Raw genomic sequence first — 14,669 nt, forward strand, 5'->3', positions numbered from 1 at the left:
TAAATTGCATATGTTCTGGCTATTTGCTGGACTTAAAATCCGCAATTCCGGGAAGAAAAACCATGCTACCCTCGCCTGAGACCGACTAACTCAGCCACGTTGTGAAAAATGTCCATAAAAGTTCCTCGCATCATTGACGGGATTCGAACTGAAGTCTTTTCTACCCTGTTGGTGGAGGAGAGTGATTATATCAACTGTGATGACCAGGAAGGCAGAGGGAAGATCATATTTACTTTTGAAGTGGCGTTAAATATTAAAGTTAAATGAAAAATAAATGAAGAACCAGTAAGTAGGTAATTTTTTTTTTTTTTTTTTTGTTTTTCAGTACAGTCCCTCCCATCTCAATCATGTGCAAGTTATGGTATTCTGTTTTAGGGGCGATATCATACTGTTTGATCATAATGCATGCAATGCAAGAATTACTCTTTAACAAATAGTTATTTAAATTATCTCTCTTTCTCGTTCATGTTTGCTTTTTTAGAACTTTGAAAGGAAAAGTACATAATACTGTAGAGAGAGAGAGAGAGAGAGAGAGAGAGAGAGAGAAACCTTACGACCAAGACCAACTAATTCTGAGAGAGAGAGGCTGAGCCCTCCAAAGAGAATCGGATTCCTTCGTTCAGTAAGCAAACAAAAAGATGCACTACCTATGGCATCCTCACCACTATTTTGGTCAGTCTTTCTGGCACTCATCAAATCAGAATACTGACAGTGCAAATATGAAGAGAATGTTCTTTGTGTGTATTATAATGAATTAATGCACAGATTTTCTGTGTATATATATATTATTTATTTGTTTAACCTTCAAGCTCTTAAAGTGTTAGTCATTTGCGCTTTTATTGAGCCATATATTACAGGACGATTCATTCTCAGAACTCACAGAATCTTTATTATTCTCTGAATGTTCCAAGTACAAACATATCCTTTGTTGGCTGCTATACAAACCGTATTGGAGCACATATACAAAGCCATCTCTGTTCTGCCTTTCTTTCTTTCAACAGACGCAGTCCCCATGACTGATCGAGTCTAACGATTCTATTTACTCCTGTTCCCCTGTAGGTGTGGTACCTTAGCCAGCCTAATTCTGATCCTCCCCGTCCTCAGTCAGTGGTCCCAACTCCGTACAGAACACCCTGTTCTGTAGAAGCCGTTATCCCTTACTCACCTTTGGCCTCTTCGACTGTCTCCTAGCCCACACATGGTCACCACATGGACTTGCCCGTCATTGTCACACCTCCTCGTGCCATCTGGCACATTCTCACGTGCGACGCTGTCCTCATGAGGCAGCCGTTATTACAGGCCGCATCTGATCTTGCCATTCATCTTGTCCGGTCACTCCTCTTTGTCTTAGCTCCCGTGAGCGTGTCGGTTGCCACACTGTGATACTGTCATATCGATCCCTTTGATGCTGTCTACGATGGCCACTGGTGATTCACGTTGACTTTAAATGTCGCACCTTTCTTTACGCTATTTATAAAGTTTAAGCTGTCCTGAAAGATAGTGACATGTAGGAGACACTGAAATCCTACTAAATGATAGTGATAGGAGATACCGGACGATAGGAGAACTTTTTTTTTTTTTGATAAGACCACTGTTTTTTCAACTGAACAACAAAATAAATGTTCACAGAGTTTTAAGAACACAAAAACAGCATTATCACTGTATCTACAAAAACGTGCAGAAAATAACTGTGCGCGTGATAATTGTGAGTACTATTCAGGGATATACACCATTTAAACCACCTTTGCAAAGAAGTTTAGTAGAATTTAGTAGTCATCTTTAGTTTGTATCTTCAGATTCATCTTTGACTATTTTTGAAATCCAAATTTTAGTTTCAGTCCAGAACAAAAGTTGTTGTTTACACCAAGTCAAAATCAATATAGGACTTGTTTGGATCTAGGTTGCTGAGATTTTGGGCCAAAAAAAAAAAAAAAAAAAAAAAGAACAGTGCTAGTGTCACAGTGAGAAGTATATTCTACCCGACCAAAAGTATATGGACACCCCTCTCAAAGTAGGGAATAGTACGAAAAGGTATTCAAAGTGGAATAGGTTTAGAAGTATGCAGACAGTAGCAGCGACATCACAGACAAACTGAATGAGTTGTGGCAAGGAACTTATGGATTTTCAAAGTGGTTTAATTATCAGATACCATATTAATAATGCATGGGATAGCCACACGTTTGAAACTCGCAAAGTCAGCCGTAACCGATGTAGTGAAATGATGAAAGAATTGGAGCGGTACAGATATGCAATAACGATCAGGTACAATAGAACTTGGACAGATAGGATCGCCCATCTTCGTAGAAAGTAGTGAAATTGAACTGAGCGACATCTTTCCGAAACGTAACGTTACTTTAGAGCTCCAGTTGTCCACAGAAGTGTCCATAAGTGCATTCATAGTCCTCAAGGAGTTGCACAGTATGAGTTTTGGATCTGAACAGCCGGTTGTAGCGCCAAAACCATCAATACCGAGTTCGTTCACTGACATCTTGGACGATTGCGTGATTCTTAAACTCTGGAAGTTCTACGGAAATGTTCCCCTCCTTGTTCGAGTACGATAATGCTCCATCTCATACAGTGAGCAGTGTGAAAATGTGGTTTGAAAAAAATGAAATCCATCAGTTCGCCTGGGCGAATTAGCATCCGGACTTAAATACAATTGAACATCTTGTTGTAGAGTTTTAGCCGCATCAGCGACTTTAGCCATATTTGCAATGTGTATGGTGTATAAATTGCATGCGTTCTGTGGTCGATTTGCTGTTTTCTGAACGAAAAATCCGAGTTTTTGGGAGGAAAAACCATATTGTACTGTCCTGAGACTGACTAACTGAGCCACATTGTGAAAAAGGACCATAAAAATTCCTCGCGTCATTGACTGGATTCGAACTCAGGTCTTTTCCACCCCACATGGGAAGGACAGTGATTATATCAACTATGTTACACATGAGGGCAATTGAACATCTCTGACATAAATTAGAACGCCGAATCACAGTGTGGCCAGTAGTGTTACTCTGCTATAGCTAAACTGGTGGTTGCACTGAAGGAGTAGATACAGATTCCTGCTGCAAGGAACTTGTCGAAAATGTATGGTGTTTTATCAAATGAGATGGTGACTGAATACGTTTGATAGCAAGTCCACACTTTACCTCGACGTTCTGTACTAAGTATCGGCAGCCTTTCAGGGATTGTGAGTTAGGTTCCCTTTTGTGGTATTTTCTGATCTGTAGTAAAAGTAAAGTGCAGCCATTATCAACCCACTGCAGGGTGGAAGCCTCCTCAACAATTCATGCTGAGGGAAATGGACCATAATCTGCCACGCTGGTCCAGTGCGTGTTGGCAGATCGACCGTATTCAGCAGTCAGGGGCTTGAACCCCGGTCTACTCAAAGAGCGTGTACTACTGCACTCCCGCTCCTGCCCACTCGGCTACGGTATCCGTTGCTAAAAACGAATATTTGAAATCCGTGGTGTATGTGTAAATTACTTGCTGTTATTTTACAAAAAAGGGATGCACACACATAGGGTGAGTGGGGGATTTTTGAAATATATTTGGGAAGCTTTACTTTAAATTGGAATGTCGTCTGCTTGTCTGTATTTGTTTCGACTTCCGTAGCAATATCTTTCTTAGGATGATTAAATGAAAAAGTCTTGTGGTGCCATTTAAAGAAATCTCTGATCTCGATTTTGGAACTAGTGCTGTACTAGTAGATTGCTGAGCACTACTCTACACAAAACTGAACTTGCTCTCTGCAAAGTGCAAAAATAGAAAACTGATTTCATGAACTGTGGATCCGATTGGGTATAATGAAAGTATAGTACCCTGTTCGAATCCACTCGATAGTACAAAATACGGTAATATTCTTGTATTTTATATCCTGTAAACTCGTTTAAGACATTCTTCCAGTGATGATGAAAGGTTTTAGGTGCATCAGCAACTTAGGCCATATTTCGCTGTATATAATACTACGTCTGTAAATTATGTGTGTTCTGTGGTCGATTTGCTGGACAAAAATCGAAGTTTACAGGAGAAAATTAACGCTACTCTCTCCTGAGATCGACTAACTCAGCCACTTGAGGAAACGGGCCTATAAAAATTCCTCGCATCATTGATGCGATTCGAACTCAAGTCGTTTATCACTCCGTGTGGAGAGGATGGTGACTATACCAACTGTGCTACCCACGATGGCACCTGCTAGGCGCCAAAGAAACAGACTGTAATAAATTTTCTGTTTATACTCCTGGGTGGTCACGTAGGGTCAGAAGAGTTTACAAAATAGAGTGAATACGAGAACATCACCGCATTTAGCTGTTAGGCGGGCCAGAACCACGGTTAATTGAAATGCATGTAGAAATTTCCACTCGCGTTTGATCAGTAGGCTACCTGCTATATGCATTATTAGACTCTGTGGAGGAATTCACAGCGTAAAAATGCTAATCAATTGGTGAACAACCCACTCTACCCGCTTAAACTGCAACGCCTTAAAAACAGATCATGATAAACCATGCAACCTTTTGGTCGTTGTTGTTGTTGTTATTTGGTTTTTTAGGAGCATTAGCAACTAAGGCCATATTGCTCCGGTGCGGTGGTCATTCCCTGACCTTTCCGCATGTTCCGTATTTGGTGGTGACGGGCTCGAACCCCGGTCTAATCAAGAAGGGTGTGCTACGCACTGCTGCTCCTTCCCACCTGGCTACGGAGGCGCCTTACCTTTTGGTCAAAGGCAAGGCTGTATTAGTACAGCCGAGTTCACCATGGTTATACTCTAAAAAAAGGAGTATGACAATCTCAGGACCTTGAAGGCGTAATAATTTGAATAAGTAATAATTAATTTCTAAAATTGCTTTATCATTTTAGAAAGTATTTTTGACGAGCACTTTGGATGGAAACGTAACTTCATTCTTCCCTTGGGTGAAAGGTGGAAGCGTACCACTGTTTGGTTGCACAGTCCCATGTAATGGTCCGATTTCATAAAAGAAAAATACTGCAATTGTGGTATACGATTATCGCTTAGAACGACTTTGCGATACCAACAAAATCATGTTTATGACAAGATAACACGCAATATTTCAAAGGTAGTTATTTCTTAATATGCTTATTATTTTACTACGTGAAACACAAATTGTGTGGTAACAGTTTCGATTATTATTCTTCTTCTAACATAAAATTAGAGAATTTCTCTGTTCCTACAAACAGAGGATTAAAACAAAACCCATTGGTCGACCCGTTAAGTAGACTGTAATGTCACTCGACCCACATTGCAGTCAACTCACCTGCCCTGATAACTCCTGCCACTCTAATTGGTTTCTTTGTGTTTGGAGGGGTTGCAACCATCCCGAATCTACCTGCTGGTTGTTACAACCCACCTGTAGTTAGCTTGTCTGTCGTTGGTTGCTTCACCTTCCAGTTAATTACGTGGCCATCCGCGCAGAAAAAAATCATTTCTTTTATGCTGTCAAGGGACTTATATAATCATCGTGCTGTTTGGGTGAAAACCAGAACAAGTCATAGTACAGTTTTGAAAGAAAATGAGCTAACTAGTATTTGGTCTTTCAACCTGATGCGTAGCCTGCGGCAGTCCGGACCCGTTCTTCAAGTCTCGGTTCACAAATGGCTAATCAGTTACGCCCTTGTAGTACGTCTCTATCATTTTCTGATCAACGCTCGCTGATTGGTCCACATGAATAGAGTGTATTAATGATATTCCTTTTAGACCAATATTAGCTTATAACCAATCGGAGAGCTTCAAACACAGCATGACTTTTGTTACTGATTTTATTTGTATTTTCCAGGTGATTTTCCAATAATATCTACAGAAAAAATAATGTGTTTATAGAAGATATACCCGTTCATCTGTAATAATCTACATTAGCTAACTTTTATTTGAAGAGCTTTATCTTGATCTTAAATTTAAAGAACTTTATCTTAATCATAAATTTAATCTTTCCTAATTTTGACAATACTAAACGTAAATTTATTATGAAACATTTTTGTTTAATTTTTTGTGTCGACGTTTCTAACGTATAACGGCAAGCAGTGCGATAGTTAACTTAGGTTCGTCAGTTTTGCTACAGGATAGCCGTATGTGATGTTAATTAAGTACATGGCAATTATACGGAAATTACACAATTCCATGTTTTACATTGAATTTCGCTAATCTAATATTTTGCCTTAATTTTTGGCCTATCCAGGAGTTCTATCACATAAATTTAGGTACGGATTATTACTATCATTATTCATGCTGCAACAGTGATATCTCTTTCCCGTTTCAATGCTTTTTAATTAAATTTTGGCCGCTGAATGTAAATCATATATCCAAGATAATTTATAATTAATTATATAATGCAACTTTTATGTTTCATTAGCCAGTAAATAAGCCTTTATCTCGGCAGTGTTTCATTCTCGAAAAGTATTTGTATTTGCGGCTTGTTACCAATTGTAATAAGCAGAAATGAGAAACAGTAACTTACAGCCATTTGCTAAAGTATTATTAAAATGGCATTAAATTTGGATCTTTGTGTAAGATTTTCATCCCAAATTTATTAAAAATTCGGTGAATGTGTTAGAGCATGTTTTGTTGGTTCAAATTCCGGCGTCAATGATTTTTTTTTCATTTATACAAATGGAAAAAAATCATTGATGTACACATTTCAGATTTTTGTACGTTTCGTTAGAAGGTGGGTTCCAATTCCACCTAGGATTTTCTTTTTTTAACGACTTTTATTTTTAGTTAATAGGACATTCATTGAATCAGTCATCAATTGTGGTCTACTTTCGAAGTTTTGTATTTCTCCAACAGTCAGTAAGCATTTTTTCCCCTTACAGTACTACTTCAGCAAGTTTGTAATGAAAATCATTGCGATTGGCTGCCATCTTACATCCAAATTCACATTATCTGTTTTATTTGAAAGAAAAATAAAACAATAAGATAAAAATAAAAGCATTGCCGGAATCCTGGCGAGAACATAAGAATGATTGAAAAAAAAAATCGTTCATTGCTTAAATGAACATTGTGTAATTTTTTCAAACAAAAGAGTGAAAAACTTTTACATATTTTCTACAAGACCAACAAACAAACACCATCATACGACAAATCGAGAGAGAGACATGTCTTAAGTGCTTTAGATTTTCCAATCACATGGTCGTTATTGTCATTATGTGATGACAGAAAAAAAAAGCTACTGCCATATAAAACAAAGCTGAACTTTTACCATTTTCTAGTAACGCGTCAACTGTGGCAGTGGCAAAGGGGATAGTTTTAAGGGAGATTTTTAAGTTTTTATGCGATGTCGTTGACGCAGACCTTAATTTGAATGCTCGTATGAGAGCGTCTTCCAGTCGCCGAGACAGAATGTCTCATGACTAGAGGGCTTGGCACAAATCTTAATCTTTCAAATGTAAGGTATCCGTTGGGGGTAATGGATATTTGATAACTCGGGTACCGTTGAGCTGTGCGATTTTGGATAGCTGTCTGTCATCAGTTCTGAGACATGCTCTCTCTTGCGGCAGGCTGTTAACAGAATTGGTCTGATGCATGGGATCGGTGTCGAACAAAGACATCAGTGGGTTTGTCATTTTCATCTAGCGTCTGATCGGTCGGATGAAATCGTGCAATTTAGGCGCACTTAACTGCGTTATATATTTTGCATTTTTTCCTTTTTTTTTTTATTATTTTACAAGTTTTGCGCAGAAAAGGTGCGAAATTTTCGCGTTCTCTGCTTTAAAGAAGCCACTGATTCGATAAAATTTAATTAAATAGGAAAAAAAGAGAGAAAAGGGTGAAGATTTTTGATCGAATGTCATTCTTGAACAAAGATTTTTTATATTTGTTTTATAATATTTAATATCCAAAGTCGTTTTGACAGAATACCTTTCTTGTATGGATTTTTATAAAATATATTAAATGATGTAAGATTGTAATATATTGATACTAGGGCACTGTTTTTTCTCACGTATTCTTGCACAACTTTTGTTTACCAGTTCTTAGAATAAAGCGGAGAATACTAATGCGCCAGAATTAAAAACGCCTGCAGCTTTTGGAAACTAAAAGCTTCTTGACTTGTTTTTAATTCAAAATTAATTCAGAACTTATCAAACACGCAATACAATTGTAGTAGTAGTAGTGGAGGCATGTGATGCAAGAAAGCAAACTTATGTAGCATCAGCCAAAAAATAATAAAAACATTTCACACATCCATTCCTTCTAAACGTTTGTACAGTTCCTCCTTGAATTTATTTAAGCTATCAACTTCCAAAACGACAGATGAAAGTTTGTTCCAGCAATCAACTACTCGCTGGCTAAAGGCAAATTTCCGCACAATCTATCCTATAACTGTCTTTCCTCAATTTGAATTTATGCCCCTTCAGGTTCGTAATCTGAGCAAGAGGAAGAATCCCATCAGAATTGAGCCTGCTCAACCCATTCAAGACCTTATACACCTCAATCAGATCACCTCGCAGGTGCCTAGTCTCCAGACGCTGCCTTCATCCCCTCACCACTTCAATAATCCACTTCAGTTGCACATATGCTTCCACTCATGGAACAGGGGGAATATAGATGACAGTAGGATTGCATGTTTGATCTATTTTGAAGTATGAAATTGCATATTGTGTACACATCGGCAGAAGCTGTATGTCTGATTGAAGCTAATCTAACTCACACTATGACTTTTATTCGCCCTTGGTTTTAGGAATTAGAAAGAATATTGTACATTTTTGATTGACCACAATGAAAATGCACTAATTGATAAAAATGCACTAATTGTTAAGAAGGTAACTATATTTACTTTTGACTTCAGTTAATCAGAGAAAAAGAAGAAAAATTTCATTTAATTGAAGAAAAAATGAGCACACATTTGAAAAGAAATGCGTTTCTGAGCTGTCCACCGGAGAAAGATAGCTTTTAAGGACCATTTAAGATAACATTGACTTGGAATTAACTAGAGCTTCATCTTTTAAGAAAAAGACCAAATAATTTTCAGAGTAACTACGTTGTGCATCTCATAATATCTACTCTAATACCGTTTCTTTTTTTTTTTTTTTTTTTGTTTAATCATTATATAATAAAAATATATTCCGGCATTTGTTATGTATAATAATTATCGATAGAAAAAAAAAAAAAAAAACCCCCACATTTTGAATGCCTTTTAAAATAGTCTGTGCGATTACATGAGTATGTAAAGGATTTAACAAAATAGCTCGACTTTTATGTGATGGGAAGTATTTCTTGTAAACAAGAATGTTCCGAGGAGAATTTACTTCGTTTATCGTCATTATTTTACAGCCTACTCCCTGACACTTGCCATTGGCAAGACGCAGGCAATGTTGAAATGCAGATGTGATTACAGAGAGTGTTACATTGAAATATGATTCATTTTAAAACCCACGTTTGTTGGTTACACTCACATATAAATATATATATACATTATCTTTTTCTGGCTCCCACTGCCAAAAAATGCCATGACCCATTTTTATGGTATATAAAAAGTATAATAAATTTGGCTCTTCTTCTCGTGACATTTTTGACACGATGAGTTAGCAGGGGCACAAAAGAAAAAAAAAAAGAAATTGCCTCCAACGTGGGTTAAAAATCGACAAATTGCAGTCCACTGCTGATTGTGACCCGCTTCATATTGCATAATTCTTTTCTCCTTTCTCTTTGCGTGCGCGCGCACACGGTTCGGATGGTTTTATTGAAAGGTGATCTCATCTAGTACGTTTATAAGGTTGCTAATTTATTGCTTGTATTAATGCCAACCCGATCAGCTGCGACCTATTAAGATAAACTGCAGATCATAAAAGACTTACTTTTCCCAAGATGCTGTTGTGCAGTGAAGCAGAACTAAGCGTAATACTCAGATCTACCGGCTTAAACTGGGATCGGTGTTGGCGAAGAAGCGGCGCGATAGTGACAATGAAAGCACCCCCCACCTTCCCCGGCAACGGTGGACCGACAGCTCAACACCTCGAGCATCTGAATCACCTCTCCCTAGCTCTCTCAATCTAATGAGATCCAGCACCGTCCCTATCATAAACAGCCTGTCTCCCTAGATACTGCCTGTCTGGTACAGCAAGGGGGGACTGGTTCGCCTCCCCCCTGTGGCTCACCTTGCCCAAAGTTAATTAATCCTGGCCTTCCTCATCAACCCGCCCTTGATGATTGCCGCACTAATTACCTCTCAGAGGCCAGCCCTAGAATGATAAAGAGGAGGTAGCTGCCGGTATACGTGAGGTGATGCCCAATGGGCACTACCCTGCAGCCGTACTCTTGCCCGTAACGAGCCAGATTTGTGCGAACGTGAACTTTTATGACGACGGCCAAGTGCCGTTTAGAAATGATAGCTGGAAAGAGGGATGAACACAATGATAATACTCAGATAATGCACCGTTTCTAAGCCTCGTGTGATCCATGAGGAGTTCGCATTGTTTGAAATGCTAAAATATATATGTATGGACAAAGGGAGTTTGCCGGTGAGACCAATATTCAAAATTCGGGCTGCTTCAGCTGTATTGCTTATAATTGTTACTTTATACATTCGTACGTTTTCTTAAATTGTGAGTCAGGCGTAGGAACAGTTTCATTGTATTGTTCTGTCGTGTTTCTCGATCAGTTCTGTCTTGAAAGCATATGTGGCAAGCATTATATCTTACTCTGATCCTAATCTAAAATTCGGCTCAGTGCTTTTAGCTGTTAATTGAAAACTATTAATTTTAGCTATTAATTCATTACGGTTAACAGAATTTCAATACTATACCTTCTGTTTGGAGAAAATACGTTACATGTACACGTTATGTACCCAACGTATACATCGTGTTTTCAGGCTTTAAGCAAACATTAAGAAAATTGCACTTTTACTGCAAACAGCCTTTTCATTCCCGTGGTCATTCTTGTATTCTTGACCCCCATTAAAATTAAATGGTCTGTTAACTCAACTATTGAACTCAACTATTGAACTCCACTGTTGAACTCAACTATTAACTCCACTATTGAACTCATCTACTGAACTCAACTATAAACTTCACTATTTCTCAAAAATAAAGAATTAATCAGACACTGTTTAATCCGTTGTGAAATAAAATTCTTAAATATTAATGATATTAATAAGAAAATGCAAAATAGTTAAAATTATAGCTTTAAGTGGGGGAGCTAAATATTCTTTTTTAAATCATTGTAAAATTTCTGATGTACTTAATTTGCAATTTTAAACGTCCGAATCGCTGAGATTAAGAGCTTTTAGCAGGTATTGTTTGTAAATGTCCAGCTCTCTAAAAACATGAGCTATACTTGTAACTCAGAGAAGTCCAACAAACTTTAGAATCAAAATAAAATAAAAAAAAAATCATTTCAATTATGATTACAATAAATCAGTCCCAGAGAAATGTTCATGATCAGTACCTATTTCTCTGAGTACTGAAGGTAGACCTGTATCGTAGGTTTATAAATAGTTTGTATATATTTGGCTTCACCTAAAACAAAATTTTCATCTGGGGAACATATCTAAAATTTAAAATTTTTACAAATTTCAATAAAGTGCCTCAATATGGAAGTGGGTCTGCTATAAGCAATTGATAATCTCGACAGTTGAGAAGTCGACAATCTCTTTTGAGAAGTCGAAAAGTAAACCGGAAAACAACCCCCAGACGAATATTCCATGAATAGTTTTCATCCATTGAATAAGATAAACAAATTCTTGAGTTTTAAAAGGTGAGCAACAGTATATATTTGCCTGAAAACATATATACAATAAATTTTAAATATATTGATATTAATTCACGCCCTTCTTACTCAAAGAATGTGTCTTTAATTCAAGTTTAGAATTTTATGTTCAGCGTATAAGTTGAACTTAAAATTTTAGTCAGTTTTTGAGTGCCTAAGAGGTCGACTTATACGTGGAATGTACGCTACAATTTATTTTTGTACTTATAAATCAAACCCCCAGCTCCTCCCCCAGAACAACCTTCGAATGTTCCCCGCTCCTGTCAGGAGTTCTTGACCCTTCGGTTAAGAACTACTGATCGAAAACTGCTGTCATTTAAATTTAACCCAATTTCAATATAACTAACCCACTGGAATGCGCACTGTTTCTTTCTTTCTATTTTTCCCCAGCTGGAAAGTCTTATTTTTTTATAGCGATCTTATGTTCTAACAATATCCCTATATTCTATATACACCCTCGTGGTAGCGAAGTGGATATAATCACTGTCCTTCGCACATCAGATGGAAAATGCCCGTGTTCGAATCTCGCCAACGACGCGAGGAATTTTTATGCTTTTTTCATATGGTGACTGAGTTAGTCAGTCTCAGATGAGGGTTGCACAACAGGGTTGTCCAGCAAACAGGCAAACTAACCACAGAATACACGCAGTTTACAGACACAATACACCGCTGCCTCATAGCCCTTAGTTGCCACTTACACACAAACAAAGTTATTAGTATGTTATATATAATACACGTTATACTGTGGTTATCATTCATGTTAGTTCTTTGTGATAAACTTGAGGAACGATCCCGACAAAATTGAAGCAATAATTTGCAATACAAGAATTCTTTTTAATACAAGAATTTACAATAAATTCTTTTCAATACAAGAGTTCTTTACAATGCAATAATTTGTAACTGTCAGCTAAAACCGATAAAAAATTGCTGAATGAATATGAATAGTAATTGCGATGACTTTGTTCAAAAATACACTGGCTTGTATACTTTCACAACCGAGGTGTAGCAGATGTAATGCCTTTTTGATGACTTATCGTTAGATCGCTCTCCCTCGCTGCAGCTGAAACGGTTGAGCCTGCTTTCAGGCTGAACCGTTATCTAAAATCCTATAATAAATTAATATTTGATACACTGAAACATTTCTAATTTGTACTGAACTGCGAATACTTTTCGCTAATTTATTTTGTTTTTCTCTTTCAGGTAAGTCACTTTTGCCCTTCCATAGTTTCATTTGTTGGTGAGTACGAGCCCGTTTTCGTTCTTCGAGAAAACCTTTTGACTTGTTCGTTGTTGGAATGAGTAAGGAATTCAGCAAGCAAATCATAGCCCATTGTCACATACCGCTGTCACATTCTTCATCGTGATTGTTTCTCCTGTGTGGTCTCTGGCCAACTTCCTCAATCATGCCGGGATAACTCTCCCTGATTACTTGCTGGGTATTCCTTCGGCAAACGTCATCTCTTGCCATCGTCCACACATATTGATGTTGTTCCTGTCACTTATTGCACGAGGTGAGCCTTAGAGCACGACATAGGCGGTATTGCCTCTGACATCGGTAACCCCTTTGACCTCCACAACGTCAATAGCCAGATAGATGCAGTGATATACTGGCTTTGATTTTGCTCCATGTCTCCTGCAAGCTTTCTCTCTTTTGGGTAGAAAGTGTAAAGGGGTTGGAGGTGGGGAGGAGCTGAGGGTTGATATTTCAGTACCCTTCAGCTGACCCCCTATATGACCAATATTTAATTTTATAGTTTACCTGGGAAGTCGATGTCTGAATTCCCACTTAAAAGCCGGACAACTGAATATTTATTAATGTTGATTGTTGTTTCCTTGCTCATGAAACGAAATTATCAGAGAATTATTGATTTTCAATATAATTTTGGATTTTTTTGTCTGTTGCTAAATGTATTCATTTATTTATGTATGGCAGCGTAGGAAATTGTGTGTAGTGTACACACAATTATAGTATATATATATATACAATTAGTACACAAAAGTTTATTGTAGCATGTACAAATTACATACTTGTAGTAATGTACACATAAGCAGAATACGCGCACGAGTATAATACCTGTAATACATATATATTTAATAATTTGCATATATTATAACAGCATTGAGCACTTTTCTATACGTTGATTGAAAAAACTACCATGTTTTAATCATTGTCACAGTTATATTTTATAAATGTTTTTGTTTCCACTTCTTGAGTCAGTTGTAACAACCGTGAATAAAATGCACGTATATAAAAATACGCGAAAAGCGACAGGTTTCGTTATGTGTATCAATAAGCAATACATGTAAGAAGATTTTGGAAGAATGTGCTCCTTTATCAACTTAATAAGAGTGGTACCGTATTCAGTCATAATGTAACACGAGATACCCAATCTAAGAACACGTGACAGAGATACGTATCAAGGACAAGGACAATTGTTGAGACCTTCGGCCGTATATTGCAATGTTGACATCTTACATCTCACACAATTTTCACCATCGGTCTTGGTTAGAGGCACTCTATGTATGTGTGGTGTGTCCCGATATTAATCGTAATAGAGGGATCGCATACACCCTATTATAGAAGTAGTTATTTTACAATATTATGAACGGTTGCCGTAACCGAGTGGTCAGGCACTAGGGTACACGTGCTTTGAGTGACCGGGATTCAAGCCCGCGACTGCTAAATATGGTGCTGGTTCTTGTATTCTTTCGATCTTGTGAATTCCTATGACCGTGTGGTTGTCCCGCAGTATAAACAGAAAATTTATTTATTTATTTTATTAAAGTGGTGAATCCCTTATAATTAGCTAATATGTGTCGCCTTCTTTCTCCCGAGTCTGTTGGTTGTTTTTGTTTTCTGCTTCTTTTTTTTTTTTTTTTTTTTAATTCTGCCTTCCCCAGCCCCCGTTTTTTCCACAGACTTTGTGTTCAATTATCACTTTTTGCATACCCCATT

General features: G+C 37.5%; 1 protein-coding gene across 1 annotated transcript in view; it reads left to right on the top strand.

Moving 5' to 3' along the window:
- zfh1 (Zn finger homeodomain 1) overlaps nucleotides 1-14,669 on the top strand; it is a 516,729-nt gene that overhangs the window by 310,104 nt on the left and 191,956 nt on the right. Inside the window, exon 3 of the mRNA XM_090381889.1 lies at nucleotides 12,914-12,950. The gene's annotated coding sequence lies outside the window, so the exon portion shown is untranslated. The remainder of the gene's footprint in view (nucleotides 1-12,913; nucleotides 12,951-14,669) is intronic.

Source organism: Mastigoproctus giganteus, chromosome 9, assembly GCF_048544385.1.
Source record: "Mastigoproctus giganteus isolate SK-2022 chromosome 9, ASM4854438v1, whole genome shotgun sequence".
NCBI lineage: Eukaryota > Metazoa > Arthropoda > Arachnida > Uropygi > Thelyphonidae > Mastigoproctus > Mastigoproctus giganteus.